The 19,954-nt window shown below is 40.1% G+C and overlaps 1 protein-coding gene and 1 pseudogene across 2 annotated transcripts in view; both read right to left on the reverse strand.

The window, feature by feature from the left end:
• PLPPR1 (phospholipid phosphatase related 1) overlaps positions 1 to 19,954 on the reverse strand; it is a 344,485-nt gene that overhangs the window by 134,093 nt on the left and 190,438 nt on the right. The window lies entirely within an intron of this gene.
• Positions 14,115 to 14,363, reverse strand: LOC118831072 (annotated as a pseudogene).

Below are 19,954 nucleotides of genomic sequence, written 5' to 3' on the forward strand. Positions count from 1 at the left end.
GTTGGAATCATGCATCTTCTGTCTCAATACCTGCATCTAGAAGAACCCAGGTCTCTCCCTTCCTCTACTCTTACCAACACTGACCAGCTTCTCATGGAGGCAGGTACATGGATCTCTACCAGTGAGGAGAGAGTCTCATATAAGAGCCAAGGGTTACATAGCATATGTGCTATCCTACAGCCACCTCTGCAACAAAGAGAGGGGGTGCATTTTCTCATCTCTTCTTCAGTAATAAGCTTCTATCAATTTGATAATAAGGGCTTCAAAACCTCTGAGCTCTCCAAGAGCTTCGGCCAAAACTAGGTGAGTAATGGAAAGCTCCAATGGCAGGAGGGAAAACTATTGGACATAAACTGTAGGAAGCAGGAGTATAAGATCTGGGAAAAGCTAATGATTCTGGTGACCTTTGAAGGTAAATAAATTTCTGCTTGCTTGGTTATATAGCAGGATTGCAACATCAAGTCAACAAATATTTATTAAGTGATTCCTATGTGCCAGGTATCTTCTAAGCTACTGGGAATACAGAGAAAGGCAAAGACAATTTAATGTAGAGGGGAGACAACTTGTAAAAAATATGTACGAATTAAACTTATACGGGATATGTTGAAGATAATGTCAGAGGGAAGGAATTAACTTTAAAGAGGACTGGGAAAGGCTACATGCAGAAGGTAGACTTGTAGGGATTCAGGGAAACCAGGAAGGAGAGGTAAGGAGGAAGAAGATTCCAGGCCTGGAGGATAGTTAGTGACAATGCCCAAAGTGGGGAGGTGGAATATCTTGTTCTAGGAACAGCAGAGAGGCCAGAGTCGTATATCGAAGTCAGTAAGGCATAAGAAGATTAGAAAGGCAGCAAGGGGTCAGATGATGAAGGTCTTTAAAAGCTAAACCCAAGATTTTATATTTGATTCTGTAGGTCATAAATATGGAGCCATTGATCTTTATTGAATAGGGGAGTGACATGGTCAGATCTTGGCTTTAGAAACATCAGTTTGATAGCTGAGTGGAAGATGAACTAGAATGAGGGGAGACGTGAGGCAGGGTGGCCAATCATAAAGTTATTGTACTAGTCCAGGTGTGAGGCAACAACCATGGTGGCAGTGTCAGAGGAGAGAAGGGGGAGGGGAGCATACAAAAATGTTGTGAAGGCAAAACCTGCAAGACTTGGAAACAGATTAGATATGGGGGGGGCAGGTGAGAGTAGGGCTAAAGGATGACCCCTAGATTGTAAACCTGGGTGACCGGGAGGATAGTTGGACCCTAAGCAGTAATACAGAAGTTAGGAAGAGGAGAGGTGCTAACCTACTTCAAAAATGTGTAAGGGGATGCTCAAAATATTTAACAGAAAGAAGTAGAGTATATACCTGTATCTCTGGGAACCTACTGACGCTGGGTTTTTTTAAAATCTCCTATTCTCAGTACCTACACATGTCTACTGCATTAAAAGCTTCATTGCTCCCAGGTATCTCCTGCTGTTGGGAACATAGATGGGAAAAAAATTTCCTTGTACAAGGTGAGTGTTAAAAGTGCTAAACATATTCCACAGGCCTCAGGGACAGTCCACCCTGCATCCCACCTTCCAAAGACCATCTGCTTCATCTCCAGAAAGCCTGCAGCCACCTCTAGAGAAATCTAGGAGCAATATAATGCACTGAGCTCTTGTTTGTGGCCCAGCTAATAACTATTAATAAGAAGCTTCTCCTTGCTTTAAATGTCAGTGCTATGACTGCCCTTCCATTACTTTCACCACAGGGGAGAAGTGGTGGAGTGTGGTATTTTTGCTACATTAATTCCTTCCTTCTTTTTAGTTCCTTTGCCTATTTCAAAAATGATTCCAAAGGTTTCTTTTTTGTCCTTTCCCCTTAGAACACATTCATCTACCTCCCTATTTTTAAGATGAGTAAATTGAGGCTAGCTGAGGTTAAGTGACTTGTCCAAGAGCCAAATATGTATGTGTCTAATCTATCATGTATATGTATGTGTCTGGTTGCAATTTTTATATTCTCCCTTTACTACCCTTCCCCACTCTCCCTGCTTCAATTTTTAAAATAGATTTTTATTTATATCTTTTGTTTTTACATCATCTAGTTTCTACCCTTTAGCATTTCTCCTCCTCTCCTCTCTGAGACAGCCATTGTTTAAAAGAAAAGAATTATCAAAAAGGTGAAAGAAATAGAGGAAGAAGAAGAAAAACCAGGAAAAATGAGTAGTACATAAAATATCTGACATTACATGCAATGTTCCTGTTCTGTGGACCCCATCCTGTCATCTCCTCCTGCACCAATGTTAATTCTCATGTAGCTCATCTCTTCAGTTCATTTTTAAGGTACTTTATTGGCTCTTTCCCATGTTTCTGAGCATGAAATCTTTTCTATAATCTCTTTTATGGTCTGTGTTTCAATAATTTTCCTTTGCAACCTGCTGAGAGTATGACGGCCTTAATCATCACATTTTAAAAAGACAGCTGTGTTGTGTGTGTGTGTGTGTGTGTGTGTGTTTTAAACAAGCTCCCAGTGACTCACTGTTTGGAAATGCTAAGGAAGGTGCTATCTCTTTTACACTAGTTCTTATTTGGGCTGCTGTGTTTATCACACAGAATTAGGTTTTCCCCTTGCACTGAGCCAAGAAATTACCATGGAAAGGTGCAGCCCTGGATGTCCCAAGAGAGCCTGAATGAACCCCTCTCTTTTCTGCATACTAAATCTACTATATGGTCATCTGGAATGCAAAGAGATATTTAGTTACAAATCTTCAAGGGTAAAAGAGACCTTTATAGGAGCTCAGATTGTCCTTTTCCTCCTAGCATAAATACATGGGTCAGATGTGAGCTGACCCTGATAAAGGCATCTCTTCCCCAAGTCTTCAGTATCTCAAAGTGCAGTAATGGGCTAGCCCAGAGGTGGGGAACCTGGGGCCTCAAGGCCACATGTGACCCTCTAGGTCCTCAAGTATGGTCTTTGACTGAATTCAAACTTCACAGAACAAATCCCCTTAATAAAAGAATTTGTTCGATAAAACTTGGACTCATTCAAAAGGCTGCACCCAAGGACCTAGAAGGCCACATGTGGTCTTGAAGTCCCAGGTTCCCCACCCTTCTTCCTTCCCAACAGGAGTATGCTTTTTTATCTCACCATTTTCTTTATGTGTTTTCTGTGAAGCTTGACAAGAGAGCCAAGAGGGGCTCAATTGAATCTCCTCCTCACCATTAGATTTTGAAGATCAAAACTGCACATGAAATACCCCATCCCCCCAAAAGTGGCCCATGTTTCCTACCCAGCTTTTTCTTAAAGAGCTCCATAGGTTTTCAGCAATGAGGTGCTGATAAATGGAGAGGTTAATGTCAAATTTTGCTATTTCATCAATACTGCTACTTCCCAGGTCCCATGACTCTGTAAATTATATCAGGACCTCAATGAAGCTTCCTATCAGTTGTCTCTGCCTGAACTGTGGATCCCTCTTCACAGAAACATCTTTATGCATAGAGCACTGGAATGTAAGCTTGGTTGGCACTGTGGAGTAAGATGAATAAACAAAGACAACAGCAGTGTAGCCCTTGGTCCAATCTACTTGAAGTACTATCCTAGGCAGTTCTAATTGGATTAAAAATTAGCTAGGGACTTGCAAAAACTAGATTATATTCTAAAGATGGAATGAGTTTGCATTCACCTAAAAGATGAATGCAATGAAAGTATATAGGATCTATGGAAAGCTATAGCTAAATGAAAGGTGAGCCAACTCCTATTGAAATGCCAAAAGGAAAAACGAAGTTGAATCTGCTTTCTCAAAATTCTAAACTCAAAATAGTTCCATAAATCAATAGGTAACATTTGATCAGTCAACAGATTGGAACTGCCTTTGTGCTATAAGGTCTTCTGAATGATCAGAGAGGAATCGATTATAAAAAGATCAATCATGGAGAATGTTTGTTCAAACAAATTACAAGCTCATGCTTTAAAAGAAAGTAGAGATGTGCCCATGATAGAAAGGGGTGTGTGTGTGTGTGTGTGTGTGTGTGTGTGTGTGTGTGTGTGCGCATGAAGGATCTGAAGTAATATGGGGTATATAGAGCAAGAATAGGTATTTCCTGTTACATATTTTCCAGACAGGTTCTTTCTACTGGTTCCTTCCCCAAACTCCTTGAAAAAGTTGGCTATATTCCATGTCTCTTCTTCCTCACCAGCTGCTATTTTCCATTCTGGGTAGTCTGGCTTTTATTTCCACTTATTTACTGAAACCACATTCCCTAAAGTTAGTAATAACCTCTTAATCATCACCAAATACAATGGCTTTATACTCACTTCTTAACCTCCTTTACCTTTCTCAGCATTTGTTTCTATGAACCAGCTCCTACTAGATATCCTGTCTTCCTTTTTCTTCAGCAATCCTACAAGCTCCCGCTTCTCCTACCTCTCCAACCATTCACTTTTGGTCTCCTTGCTTGGCTCTTTGTCCACTTCCTTACTCCTCTATGTGGGTGTTCCCTAACAATTTGTTCTTGGTCCTCTTCTCTCTCTACAATCTCTCCCTTAGTAATCTCATTCACTCCAACTGCTTCAACTACAATCTTTATGCAGATGACTCCCAAAGGTACATCTTCAAACCCCATAACCTTTAACTGCCTACGGGACATCTCCAACGGACAGTTCTGCTCCTCCCTTGAATTCAACATGTCCAAAATCAAACTTCTTACCTTTCCCCCTAGATTTGCTCTTTGTACTTCCTTTAGTGACACACTATCATGGTCTTAAATTGTCCATGTTACAGATTTTCGTGTTATCTTCCTTTCTGTCTTTTACCACTTTATAATCTATCATTATCAAATCCTGTTCATTTCATAGCCAACATTTCCTGCACCCATCATTTCTTCTCTACTGTCTGCTTCCACATTCATACAGTGTGGTCAATTTTTAGACTTTAGTAATAACCTTCTAACAAATTTTCCCACCTCTCCTCTCTGATCCTTCCAATACAGCCATCACCTTACTCTCAGATTAATCTTCCTTACATCATGGATCTAGCCATATACCATTTTTCAAAAGTCTTCAATAATTCCCTGTGGTTAACCAAGTACAGTTCCAAGTGCTTAGTCTGGAATTCAAGACACTCTTCTATCTGAGAGCGGCTCACCTTTAAAATTTATCTGATATTCTCCTCCACACACTGTGTGCTTCAGCCAAACTGTGCTACTTTCTATATCCTGAACTTTTTTCGTTTTCTTACTTTTCTACATTTTCTGAGGCTTTTCCCTATGCTTGAAATGTTCTCTCTCTCTCCCTCTTTACCTGTTGAAATCTAATTCATCATCTAAACTTCAAAGCAAATGGCACTTCACAAAGTTTTGTTTTTCCATCAATTGTTCCCAACTTGGGCTTCATGTAAATTTTGGTTAGTATTTCCCTGATGCATTTGTTGTTTATTATCAATCAAACAACAAGTATGTATTAAATACTTACTATGTATTAAGCACTGTACTAGGCACTAGGGATATACATACAATGAATGAAATAATTCGTATGTCCTAGGAGATTACATTCTAATGGGGAGAAAACAAAGGAACATATAATAGAGATAGAAGATAGAAAATAAATACATATAAATACAAAGTCTTAGAGTCTTAGAGAAAGGGCATTAGTATTGGAAGAGAGGAAAAGAGACAGAGAGAAAGAGAAAAGAAAGAAGGAAGGAAGAAATGGAGGCTGGAAGGAAGAAAAGGAGGAAAAGAAAAAGAGAGAAAGAATTAGTAGGGAATAGTACGGAGCTTAAAATAGAGCTTTGAGAATTAACTACATTTAGGGGGTATGATGATGAGACAGCAAAGAAGACTGAAAAAGAGCTGTTAGATATCTGGGAGGAGAACCAAGAAAAGAGCATCATGAAAGTCCAGGAAGGATAAAGTATTTAAGAGAAACATGAGCCAACAACATGTCAAATGAAGCAGGCAGGACAAGAAGAATGAAGACTGGAAAAAAGTAGCAGGTTCAGCAAATGAGATCAGGAGTAACTTTGGAGAAAGAAGGTTCAGTTCAGTAATATGTTCACAAGGCAGAATGCAAAATGCTTTGAAGACGGTACGGAAGAAAAAAGCACATCAGGAGAGGCTAAAGATTAGAACGAGGGAGAGAAGATTGATGTAATCTTACAGAGAAGATGGGAGGGGATGAGATTAAGACATAGACAAGTTGGCCTAGGAAGAAGAAAAGCCACTTGATTGTCAGCTGTTGGGGGAAAGAGAAGAGGGAAGGGGATAGTATCATGGGTTTTTGAGATGAAAAAAAGGGGAGAAGAGTAAGCTCATAACAAATGATCTCAGTAAAGTAAGAGTCTCGGCATTCCAAATGAGAGAGGCAGAGTACAGATAGTGGTAAGAAAAGTTTGATGAGACAAGAGAAAGTTTGGAAAAACTTTTGTGAGGAGTGAGGTAGGAAATCAACTGGGGAAGAATAAAAGGATTGCTTTGCTGCAGTAAGTGCCCAGGTGAAGATGGATAATGTGAATTTACAATGTACCCCACCTGCATGAGTGGTGGTAGGACAAGGGTGCGATGGTTTTGTGAGTAGAAGGACAATGTAGTGTTGAAATGGCTAACTACAGGGTCAAAATTGGAGAGGGAGGAAAATGAAGTCAGAAGAGGGGTAGTGGCCCATAAAGTAATGACGGGTGGAAGGAGTGAAGGTCTTAATAAGGGTGAAAGATGGGTTTGGATGGAGGAGACCTAGGGAGAAATGGAATGATAGGAGGTTATGGTCAGATCAGAAATGTCAGATTTTAATTAGGAAATTTGTGGTTAATGATGAACTATAGTGTATGACCATCTCCATGTGTAACTAAAGTGGAATGAAGGAATAGGTAATAGGACTTAAAGAGAATTGTGTTTTATAGTTACTTATGTATATGAATTAAATCATATTTGATTAGGCTGTAAGTTCTATGAGGGCGATAAGCATGCTTTATCTAAATGTCTTCCCTAGCTCTTGTCATAATGCTCTATATAGAGTAGAGATATAGACATAGGTAGCCGCAGGTACACATGAGGTGAGATATTGAGAGCAGGGACTCTCCACTCCCACATGAGGTAGAATAGCAACTCCTTAATTCCAATGACCTCCATTTTCATGCCACACAATCTACCCAGGGATGATTATGCCATTAATCTGACCATCACCCATAATTCTTCCACTTCCATGATCAAGACCTCTCTCCAACTACAACCTCCTGTCCTTCAATGACTGTTTCTGCCTCACTCTTCCTAAACTTATACTTTATCCCCACCACTACCTCTAATCCCTCCAACTCTCTTTGTTCAAATCCACGACCCCTTCTTTGGCTTTTCTTCCCTTCCTTCACAGTATTGATCCTATAACTGACTAATTCAAAATATGCTACCATCCACCCTTAAATTTCTTGCCTCCATTATGTTATTTCCAGTCTCTCGTGGCCAAGCCTCAGCCCAGTCCTCTCCCTACTATTTTCCTTCTCCATTCCTAATAATGTGTTGGTGAATGCCCATGTAGAAAGTCATACAACCTGGCTGAATTGAAGACACTACAGATTTATGCAATGGAATCTCTTCTCACCTATACCTTATAGAAGTCCTAGATTTCTCCAGAGCACAGCTCAGGTCCACTTCTACCTGAGGGCTTTCCTGACCAATAGTTATTAACATTCTTTCCCTTTTGAAAGTTAGTTCTTTCTATTAATTTATTTCTGTGTCTGCTGCATCTCCAATTAGAGCGAAAGCTCCTTGAAGGTAGGGACTATTTTTGTTTTTGCATCATGCAGTCTTTGTTCATTGGAGGCACTTTATAAATAGAAGAAATGGAGATTCTCCCCAAGCCATGTAAACCTCAGAGAAGGCATGCCATGGGTTGGCAGCAGCCAGCTCTCTGCCTGCAGGTAAAGAATCAGTTCTATATATCTGACTACCCGGTACATGTAGGGAAATATCTGATCAATGAAACAGAAGATTTACTGCACAAAGTCAATGTTGTTTTTCGATATTGACATCTCTAATGGAATGGCCTCTTGTTAATAACAAATGAAATGGATATTAATAGCAATGCTGAATATACACTATGAAACATCGACTCTGACAGGAAACATGCATGCTTAATGCCTTTGGTTCATTGTTCCACAAGCCTTTATTAAGTGCTTGCTATGGGGCCAGGCATTATGTCAACCAACGGAGATAAAAAACCAAAACAGCACCTGCCCTCTAGGAGTTCCCTGGGCATGGATGCCATCATACATGATGAAATATACTCCTCTCCATATTTTTTGTTTGCTGTCCATAGCCTGCCCTAGGCTTATGTCTGAGAAAATTGGATTTCTGCATCTGTACAGCCAGCTCATTGTACTTGTCTCACCAAGGTTGAGCAGCCCTGGTATCTGTCCAGTTCCCACTAGCTTCTTGCTATGTTTTAGGAAGTACTGCTTCTCTGAGGTTCTTAATGAGCCTGGGGAGACACCTGGGGTACTGTCCCCACCTCCTTATATGAGTGGATTGAGTCTCTAGGTGCCTGATGAGACTGAGTAGCTTCAGCTCGCCAGCCTCCCTACAATAGCTCTGGCTGAGCTTCAGAGAGAGACTTGAGATCCGTGGCAAGGAAAGGATGGCCCTCAAATGACAATTGGGCCGAGCCGCTGGGGAAGTAGAAGGGATTGAGCAGGACAGGGTTGCTCCCAGGCAAAATTAATAAGGAAATTATTATCGGACTATTTCCCTTTTTGCTCCTGCTGTTTTCCCACCTCCTGACTCTCCACCTCTCCTACCCCAGAGAAGTCCAGTACTCTCTTGCTGCTTTCCGACCAATAATCCTCCAGACTTGAGTATTCTTGACAGACCTAGCATCCCTGCAAGTGTCCTCCCAACTTCTTACTTCTTATTCCTCCCAAATCACTCTGCAAAACTATCATTCTTAGTGCATGCATGTCAGCTAGTTGTTAGCTGGAAATTAAGTACGGTAAATTAAGTGACACATTTAAAGTACGAATTAGTGGAAGCTATGCATCCATGTCAAAGAGGTAGGCAGGATTTTTGTGCAGGTGCTGATTAGATTAGATCAGGGGTTCTTAAATTTTTTACATGCTTAAAGGCACCCTTTGGCAGTCTGGTTGGAACCTATGGACCTCTTCTCAGAATAATGTCTTTTAATGCATGAAACAAAATACATAGGATTACACAGACTCCCATATATTCCCATTGTCATTTCAGAATTTAGTCATGTCGAACTCTTCGTGACCCCATTTGTCATTTTCTTAGCAGAAATACTGGAATGATTTGCCATTTCCTTCTCCAGATCATTTTATGGATGAGGAACTGGGGCAAATAGGGTTAAGTGACCTGCCCAGGGTCACACAGACAGTAAGTATCTGAGGTCAGATTTGAACTCAGGAACATGAGTCTTCCTGTTTTCAGGCTCTGCACTCTATCCACTGGGCCATCTAGCTGCTCCCACATAGGATTACAAAGGAAGCCAAATATTTTGAGATGCATTTCTCTATAGCTATTTATCTGAAGTTCATGGACCGCAAGTTAGGAACCCCTGAATTAGGTCTCTGAGTTCCCTTCCCACGAGGATTCTATGATGCTATAAATTACTTTCAGATCTCTCTTTCCATCTTTCTGACCCTAAACTGGGTCCCCTAACCAGGGAATTTGCTTACTTATTTGCTGGATAATATATGAATGGTAGAATTTTAGGTAAGAGCGGGGAGCAGACATTCCTTTAAATCAACCACTTGGTCTACAACTAGGCCTCTAGAAGGGGAAGGAAAAGGAAATCTTTTAACTCTATTCTTTCTTCTGCTAGGGAAACAACTCAAAACATCTATCACTGCTCCTGTGAGCAAGCTATGCAAAATCTAGTTTGTGCTACCCTGGAATGCACTAGAATGCATGATGCTATTAGCTCTTAATGAAGTATGTGTATGTGTGTGGGTATGTACATATGCATGTATGTATGTGTGTGCCTATAATTGTGGGGTGATGGAGAGAGATTGCCATAATGCAAGGGGAAAGGCTTCATATGCCTTAATAACAGCTGGCATTTTTTAGTCTAGACCCATGACTTAATTAGCATATAGAACTCCCAGCGTGGAAACTATCTCCAATGTTTCTCTTTACCATCTTTAGTCCGGGAACAGGGGCTAAACCGAGGGTAGCCTTAGAAAGCAATTCTCTACAACCCTGATTTCAGCTTCCTCAGCTGATGTTGCCCCAGGCTCCAGAATCTTTGGTTGTGTCAACACAACTCTGTTTCTTCTTTCTGGGTCTTGATTTCCCTATCTTTAAAATGAGAAAGTTTGGTTATATGACCATAGAATCATAGATTGAGATGTGGAAGTATTTTAGAGATCATTTAGTCCAAATCTCTCATTTTACAGATAAGGGAACTGAGGTTTAGAGAAAGGTAAGACAGAACCAGTAGTTAAGTGGTAGAACCATGATTCAAACCCACATTCTGTGACTTCAGACCCAGTCCTCTTCCTACTGCATCATTAGGCCCCCTTCAGCTGTAAAGCCTATGATCCTAGGACCAATGACCAATGTCACAAAATTAGTATCAGAACCAGAACTTGAACTCAGGTCTCCTGACCCCAAGCTTAGTGCTTTTTTATATTGTGCCATGCTGTCCAGAAAGCACTATTTAATTCAATAAATATTGAATTTGCTCACACTGTGCAAGGTCCTAATCTATGCAATAGGAGTGGGGAATCTAAAGATACATATGGCATAAACCCTTCTCTCAGGCAGCTTACCTGGTTTCAACTCTTATCACCTAGGCTGTAGGGGTGTTAATTGTAGGCTCCCAGAACATCTAGGCCACAACATCCTCTTCTGGAGGACTGGTGACCTTTGGCTTTTTAGGTTCCCCTGAGTTATAGTTCCCAGGGTATACAGAAGGTCTCATTCAAACTCCAGGCTTTGTGGAGTTTCCCCCTCCCTTCCTCCCAGCTGACTTGAGAAATGCCTGGTCTGGTGGTGTAAAACTGATAGTAATTACAGTTATTTACATGAACTACTTACTATTTATGCCTGATTACCATGCTGCACGTGAACCATTATGCATATGATTAAATATATGCCAGATTCACTTGACTGTAAATTATTTTGGTTACAACACTAAACTCAACTCATGTGTGCTGTCTTCCATTTATTGCTCACATGTACAACATAATTCTTTAAAGTCCTTTTTAATCAAAGAAAGAACTGTGGAGAGACCTTGAGAACACTGAATGTATCCTCTACAAAGGGTTTGTGGAAGGTTATATGCAAGAATTGGCTAGAATGGGATGTTTGGAGGACTTTCAAACTATACCCACATCAAGGAGATTATGGATCCATGGAAGTATCTAAGTTAATCAAAGACTCACAGGCTTAGAGAATATTCAATAGTCGTGTATACTCAGCTCCAGAAGAACTCTAGCAGAACTCAAAATGAACAGACCATGACATGAATTTGTCCATTAACTTTATCAAAGTTCTTTGCAATCTTGAAGATAGTTGAAGTGTTCAGATTAATTAAGATTATAATATGGCAGTTGGGCTTACACTTTTTTGTTTTTTTATATTTTTTGTTTCTATTATACTTTTTTAAACTGTATATTAAAGATTTTACTTTTTAATTGCCCCTTATAGTGCCTACCACATCACCTAAAAATACACATTCATTCATTTACTTAACAAACATTTATTAAGTGTTTACAATGTACAAGGCACTATGCTAGGGGGTTACCACCATTATGTAAAGTCCCAGGAAGATAATAAGTTACGGAAGATAATAAGAGTATTGGTGTTGATGGGAGCTCTTTAGCCAACTTTTGAGAGGGAAGATAAAATATAGGACTAAGCCACACCTGGATTCACTTAAAAATTCAAACACAGGAAAATAAAATTCTTTTCATTTAAGTCAACACTGCCTCCCCCACTCCCACTCATCACTCATCTGGAACTGAGCCCTTGCTTCCTAAGTCCTAGATTTTGCCTCTTGAGAGTTGTCCAAGGATATGGTTACATTTCCATTTGACCTGGATTCCTCTTTGGATTCCATTATTGGCTTAAACTTATTAAAGTCAGAGACTGTCTACGTTGGCTACCATTGTTGGCTTTCGTCACAGACATCACTACCCCCTCTACTCCCTTCATTTCCAAGGTGTGCCCCCCGATCACTGACCTCTATTCATAATATAGTTCTACTCTTACCACCTCCCACCTGCTTCTCCAATGTGGGAAGGCTTCAGAGGACCATAGAATATTAGAGCTAGAATGGATATTAGAAGTCATTCATTTCAGTCCTCACATTTTGCATTGGTCCAGAGAGGGGGAATGGTACTTGTCCAAGGTTAAGGGTCATAAGATCATAGGTTAGAGCTGGAGGGGATCTTAGAGGCCATCAAGTCCAATACCCCCATTATATAGATGAGGAAACTGAGTCTAAAAGAGTTTAAGTGACTTGCCTAGGGTCACACAGGAAGTGTCAGCGTTAAGATTTGAAACTTTCTCCCTGACTGTAAGTGCAGTACTCTTTGAACCAAAAAGCCCTGACTAAAAACCCAGTACTTTATCCATCACTACACATTGCTTTGGTCAGCACCATGCAAACCCTGGAGCTACAGCTCCTGCTCAGGAGAATTTTTTAAAGTAACTATAACATACAGTAGAATGTCATAAAATTGTGACAAAATAAATAAAGTGCTAGGACAATCCAAAGTAGAACAAAATCATGTCTGGATCAGGAGACCAGAAGGCAGTATTTGATATAGGCCCTGAAATTAGGATTTTAACAGCTAAAGATTGGGGTAGGACATATCAGACATAGCAAATGACATTACCTCCCAGTAGTAAGTCACAAACTGGAGCATCTCTGAGAGAGAAAGCCTGAAAGGTGGAGGCCAAAGCTGTCTTCCAAACCCTTACATCATGAGGGCTGGCCTTGGAGTCACAAAAACCCACTTCCAAGCCCTCATCCTCACACATGCTAGTCGCATGACCCTGGGCAAGTCATTTCATTTTTTGGTGCCTTGGTCAACGCTCCAAGAAGAAGTTGCAGATAAGTTTCTGACCAGCATCAATAGAGGGAATTTCCATATCAGAAGTTCCCTGCTTTAACAAATTCACAGGTCAAGACAAAAAGGAACAGGAGACTTATTTAGAGCAATGTAGCCAATTGGATCTGATCAACGCAAGTCCCTAGATCTCCCGCTGGCTCTTCAATTGGGTAAAGAATGATTATATTGTTACTGAGCTACAATGACCAAAAAAATTGAATAATCACCCCTAGTTATAGGAGCCCTCACTCCTACTGCAAGGTCCTGTTTGCTGCTTGGGGGGTCTGGCTGACTGAGGGAAACCTTCTCCCTATACAGTGACTATACAAAACTAAGCTGGTCTAATGATAGACATTTACTGAACTAAACTAATCTTTGGATACAGAGCCATTTTAGCTATTTTGAGCAAATTGCATATGAGAAGCAGAGATTAAAGAATCGCTGTGATGTCCAAAAGGAGATGTTGGCAAGGAATTCAAAGCAAATTGTAGGCAACAAAATGACAGGCATGTTGAAAGAGAAAAATGCCATAAGGTGGTGGGAAATTAACTACCACCAGAGACATCAGAACCATTCAACCAAAGATGCTGTTTTCCATCCTCGAACCTCAAATAGCATTTTGTGGGAATCTTACCTATTCATTTGCTTTACCCTATTTTTCCTTACAGTAAACTCTATGTTTTTCTCTAAGGAGTTGATGATCACTATGCAGCATAGATTTTCCAAGAACCGTTGAAGACAAATCAATTTAATTCAATATGCCATTATGCACTTAATATGTACGAGAAATTGTATTAGGGACCTGGGATGAAGAAATAAAAACAAGATATTCCTTGCTCTGAAGAAGCTTATATTTGACTAGATGTATATATGTGTATATAAAATTCACACAGATAAGTAAACAAGATAACTTTTGTCAGATCTTTGTAAAAGTTATTTTAATGCAGACATTGAAAATACAATAGAGGTAAACCACGAAACAAAATTTTTACTAAACGAACAAAGGCAACACCTTCCCAACTCCAAACTTGTCCATCAAACTTGAAGCAGTAAATGTCTTCCAGAAATATTCAGCCACCAACAATGGTGTTATTAATAGGGGTATGGATCAATTTACCAAAAAAGCCAATAAATCCCATTATAGCAAACCCTATTGTTGTTTCCATAGCGATTTTCTGGAATTCTTTTCTATCTGGCTTGGTACATCTTTTGAAAAGTCAGATTGAATCCTTCACAAACTGCCGACTAGGTTCAACAAATTGCATTACCTGATCCACGACTATCTGCACAACTGATGCTCCAGACCCCAAAGGACACATAACCACTCGGAGGAAAGCTGAATGAAGCAAAGCCCAAGGGTAAACAAGATAACTTGATGGAGGAAGCAGCATTAGCAATCAATGGTGGTGGTGTAGTGGGAATCAGGGAAGGTTTCCCAAAGAGGGGAGTGACAGAGCTGAGCCTTGAAGAAAGATAAGGATTCAGATGGGGAAAAGTGAGGAGGGGATGCACTTTGGGTACAGGGAACAACTCCTTTTACATTCCCATAACACAAATACCATAAATTATGATTTCTTCAACTATTAAAAGAATGGTATATAATATATGTTTTCTAGACAAAACAATTCCTTTTGCTATAGTCCCTTTATTTGTCCTTACTGACTTTATAACCCCTGCATCCTGATTCTAGACCCTAGACTCTTTAAGGCTCTGCCCATGTAACACAGCTCTGAAACAGATCTTATGACAGACTACATGCTCAGGAACAGATCTCATCATTATGCTTATTGCTTACCAACTCAATAAGTAAGGAAAGGTTCATTGTCAGAAGGTTGACCACCAATTGATAATTACTTTTACCCATAGTAAATCATGAAGAGTGAGTTCCCCTAAGGAATTGAGAAGTTGTGATATATGATATTGGATCGAGTACCTTCATGGATGATGCCGTGGATTTTTGAAACATGAAAGTCAATTGTCAGTGGAGGGCATGGGAACTACTGGCCCCATCAGTATGCAAACACTGTGACAAAATGCAAAAAAAATAGCTAATGCTGCCAAGGTCCTCCAAGCAAAGGGCATCATTGAATACAGGTGATAGCCAGAAGTACAATCTATGCATTTGCATTAATGCAGTATTTCCCAGATCAGGAATCAGAACCCTCAGAATGTTAATGGAAGAGTTCTTTGAAAAGGTCACAGAGAAGAAAACTATGGACCTGGAGGCTGTTCATTAGCACAACTTCTCCTTGACCTTGTTATCAAGGAAAAAATACTTCTCTTTTCCTAGGCACCATCTGTTCCCCCTTTTCTCTTATTATTACTTTTCTACTTGTATTTCCTCCCTGTTAACACTCTTTCCATCCACTATTCTTTATCACCTCTCTTCTCCTTTCTTCCCCCATGCACACATCCTATAAAAAGAAAGAACCAACCAATTACGAATTGGGGAAAACAAAGGATTCAGTATCCCTTCTCAGCAGCATTGAAATCCTGCCACAATGGGGGATTCCTATTGAGGAATGACCTAGGGCACCATGATTTGGGAAGACTAGGAAATGTACAGCCAATACATGAATAGGTCAGTATGGAATATTTATGGAAGATAATTTCAGACAAAAACAAAACAAAAATACACTTTATCTCTTGATATCAATAATGTGGGAAGAGAATATGGATTAAGAAGACCTCAACTCAAATCCAAGATCTGCTTCATTATTATCTCTGTGTCTCAGTTTCCACATATGTCAAATCATAGGATGAAAAGAGATGATCAACAAGATCCTGATAGGATAAATGAGAAAGCATTATTAAGCAGTTTGTGTAGAATGTTGGTGGATGGGGGGGGTGAGTTTTGCTTTGAAAGATTATCAACATTCACTTTTAGGTTTCTGCATGGGAATCCTCTGTCCATAAAGTTGCTCCTGGGAGTTAGTTTGTAGGATATAGAGCTAGGAGAGTCTTTATAAATAATTTGATCTAATTCTCTCATCCTACAAAGAAAGAAACTAAGGTATTTATAGGTAATTTAGTCTAACCCCCTCATTCTACAAAGTAACTGAGATTCAGCAAGAAAGAGACTTGACAGGGAAACACAAGTGGCCAAGATCTGAACCCAGTTGTCCTGATTCCAAATCCAGTGTGCTTTCCATTTTACAACATTACCTCTAGGAGAACTGAATTCTAATCCTGACATTGCCATTAACTTGCTGTGTGGTCTTGGGTAAATCACTTTCCTTCTCTGAGCTTCCATTTCTTTATCTGTTAAGAGACTGGGCTGGTTCAGATCATAACTAATGTGCCTCCTAGTTCTGACATTCTATGATTCTTGATCGTATGACATTGTAAATCCGAAAGTTTTATGTAAATGTTGTCTATGCATGCATGTATGCATGTATGTATGTATCTTTCTATCTATCTATATCTATCCATCTACCTATCTCTCTACTGTCCATCTGTCTCTATGTCTCTGTATTCATCTATAGTGATATCTTAGGGGGAACTCACTTCATTCTTATACACAGGGGTGGGGAACCTGTGGCCTTGAGACCACATGTAATCTTCTAGGTCCTTGGGTGTGGCCTTTTGACTGAGTCCAAGTTTTACTAAACAAATCCTTTTATTAAGAGGATTTGTTCTGTGAAGTTTGGATTCAGTCAAAGGGCCACACTTGAGGACCTAGAGGGCCACATATGGCCTTGAGGCCGCAGGATCCCCACCCCTATCATAGAATATGCAGCCTGGAAGGAAACTTACAATGTGGATGTTTAGAACATCTCTGTCATGCTCCCTTTCAGACTTTAACAAGGGGGCTTGAAGACTGGGAAAGACAAGCCACCAAAAAAAGAGAAATTATACCATTTTATTTTTTTGTCTTTCTTCTAGGTCCATAACTGCTTTGCATGCATTGACAAAATAATTAATTCTTTTAACAGAGTGCCATGACAGTCATACTTTGTGCACAGTTGAAGGATAAGGAAATCTGACATGTCTCAGCAGAAAAAAGGAAGCTCAGAGATTTTAATGAAGGCAAATATCACAAGAATTTGTAAAGTTGTTGGGAGGTCATCTGTTAAAAGGCCATTTGGATCACCTGCCTTGTTGTGAGTCTCTTCAAGAGCTGACTCCTGACCTTGTAAAAACGTGTTCTCAGTCCAAGGGTTCTTCTGAGAATTGGAAGAGATCCAGGATTGAGTTCAATTCATTGGATTGCTCAAGGGCTCCCTAACCTACTAGGGCTTTCCTCTCTAAGGTTACATTGTGTCTGCTCTCTATGTATCTTGTATATATTTGTAAATGTACATATTATCTTCCTAATTAGGATGTGAGCATCTTAAAGGCAAGGCCTTTTTTTGAAATTTCTTTATATCCTCAGTGCTCAGCACAAGAGACACATTCTAAGGCTTTATATGCTTATTGATTGCTGCTATCTTCAGGACTATACCAGTTCTCTACCCCCTTCCTGGCTATTGAGACAACATGAATCCCCAGGGGAATTAGAGGAACTTATGAATTCATTCAGCTGCTCAGGAGGCCTCTAAAATTGGGACAGGCCCCACGGATGCAAGCCAGAGGCACTCAAAAGCCTAAAAAGAAGCTGAAATGATCAATTTTTGGTGGCCTTATTACTAAAATATACTCTGGCAGTGGAACTGTATCTGCAGCAAAAGTAATTGGGGTAGATGGAAGGAGAAATGAGAAAATGGGGGTGGTAGCAATGCAGGGAGGGTAATAGTGGGAAAGGAATAGGGTTACAGCAGATAGTCTTAATGTGGGCTCATTTGCACTGGGAGAAGAGCTGGTTCATTCTCAAGAATTTCTGGACCATAAGTCATGTAAGGGCTGGAGAGTAAGGTGGGTCCTAGAAATGGTGCCACAGTGGTGGAACCCAAAGGGTCAAGGCAAAGGAGCAACGTTGTACCCCATAGCCCAGTCTAGTAAAGGGCCACAAGGCACAAGGCATGAAAATGGCCATCCTTGGAATACTTCAGGTAAGCTGTTAGCAGTGGGCCTAACTCAGCCTGGCATCCAGGCTTCAAACACTTGTAAGTCATTGGGCAGTTAACAAAATGAGGTTTATTTAACTCTAACACAAAAAGGGTATTCAGAAAGGACAACACTTAGCTCAGATAGGATTTCCTCCCCTTTCCCCACCTCCTTAGGAAAATATATCTGTTCAGCAAGGTTGGGTGTGGTGCCTAGCAGGTCTTGGGATGTTCACCATATCAGAAGGGCCACAAATCCATGTAGGTGGGCCTTTTATGCATTTAGGTGGCCAGTAAACTACTTCAATATGTACAGAGGCTACCAAGAAGGTACAGTTAGGGAAGCATATCTTGAGATTATGTTAGAATAAGCTCCATCACTAGGCCAATCAAGTCCCAACTCTAGTACCTTTTAGGGACAAACTAGCTTAACTTATTTTGACTGGGGCAGGGGAGAACCCTGGTATATCTTGGTCCTATCACTGAGTCAGTATGCCACCTGGATGTTAGCACTCTGGGAAAAACTCTAGTTGCATCGCCTTAGGGCTCTGCTGGGCGATATGTACTAGAATGTCCAATGACTAGATTAGAACCCAAATTCAAGACAGTGTTTTCACCACCACCTGGAACTCTTTTATTAGAACCTTTGGGTCATAGGCAAGGGGGTATCCAAATACTAACCCTTTCAGGAATCCTTGGTGAGGAAGTGGAGAACAAGGATGGTACGGGGTAGATCAGTGCCTAACAGAAGGTATGAGTGCAGTGTGTCAATCACTTTATTACCAACCCAACCTGGGCTAGCCCATGTCTGGAATGCACTCTCTCCTCATTTCTGCCTCTTAGAATCCCTAGTTTGCTTCAAGGCTTGGCTCAAGCCTTTTTTGATTTTCCCAAATGATCTTCTCTACTTGAAACAATTGCAAGTAGAATAAGTATTATTCCCATGTTACAGAGGCAAAAACTTGCTCAAAAAAGTTGAATGACTTGCCTAGGGCCACATAACCAGTAATTATTGAAGTCAGGATTTGAAGCTACTTCTCTTTTGAGTTACAGCATTCAGTTCATTATAGCCTTTCCAGTCGACATTGGAGAACTGGGTTGAAAGTCCATCTCTACAATTTACACTTATGTGACCTTGGCCAAGTCACTTATCTTCTGTGGACCTCAGTTTCCTTTTTTTTTTAAACAAAGGGGTTGTTTTCAATAACCACCAAGGTGTTTCAAGCTGTAAATGGATGATCCTATGATAATTACTGTTGCATGATTAATCACAAATCTTAGGTAAAGCAGTTCTTATATCATATTGGAAGGCAGCTTAGTGTGTTATCACACAGTTTCAACCAAAATATATTGTGATAGCCCAATTTATGTATGTTATGAAGGATAAGGAAACAAACAAAATTCCCTGAGAATTTTCCTTTCCCTCCTATGATGAAAATTGTATCTTAAATGGATAGAGACATACCGTCTTTAGAAGATGTGTATGTACTTTGAAGAGTATTGCAGAGCTTGTTTTATTGACTTGAGAGATAACAAATATGACTTTCCTGTCCCAATGACACAATAGAGCATATACATGAAGTTGTTTCTCAGTACTGATAAATGAATTTGTGGTAATCCATCAAGTCTCTTGACATTGTGACCAATGATGTGTAGTGATTAAAAGAACTGACCACAGTCTGGGATTCAGTCTGTGGCCAGGGATCCTAGTGAATGTTGGCCTGTGGGGTCATTAAAACTCCACAGTCTTGGCCTCATTAATATCTTGTTCTCATCAACTCAACTAACTATCCATAGACATGTGCATTAAAAAAATCAATCAACAGCCTTTGGCAGAATTTTAAAATAATACAGAGTAAGTCATGCTATTCCTGAATATTTTTCAGTCAGCATTTGGTAATATATCATTTCAGCTTCCCCAAAAT

Source organism: Trichosurus vulpecula, chromosome 9 (assembly GCF_011100635.1).
Source record: "Trichosurus vulpecula isolate mTriVul1 chromosome 9, mTriVul1.pri, whole genome shotgun sequence".
NCBI classification, from domain to species: Eukaryota; Metazoa; Chordata; class Mammalia; order Diprotodontia; family Phalangeridae; genus Trichosurus; species Trichosurus vulpecula.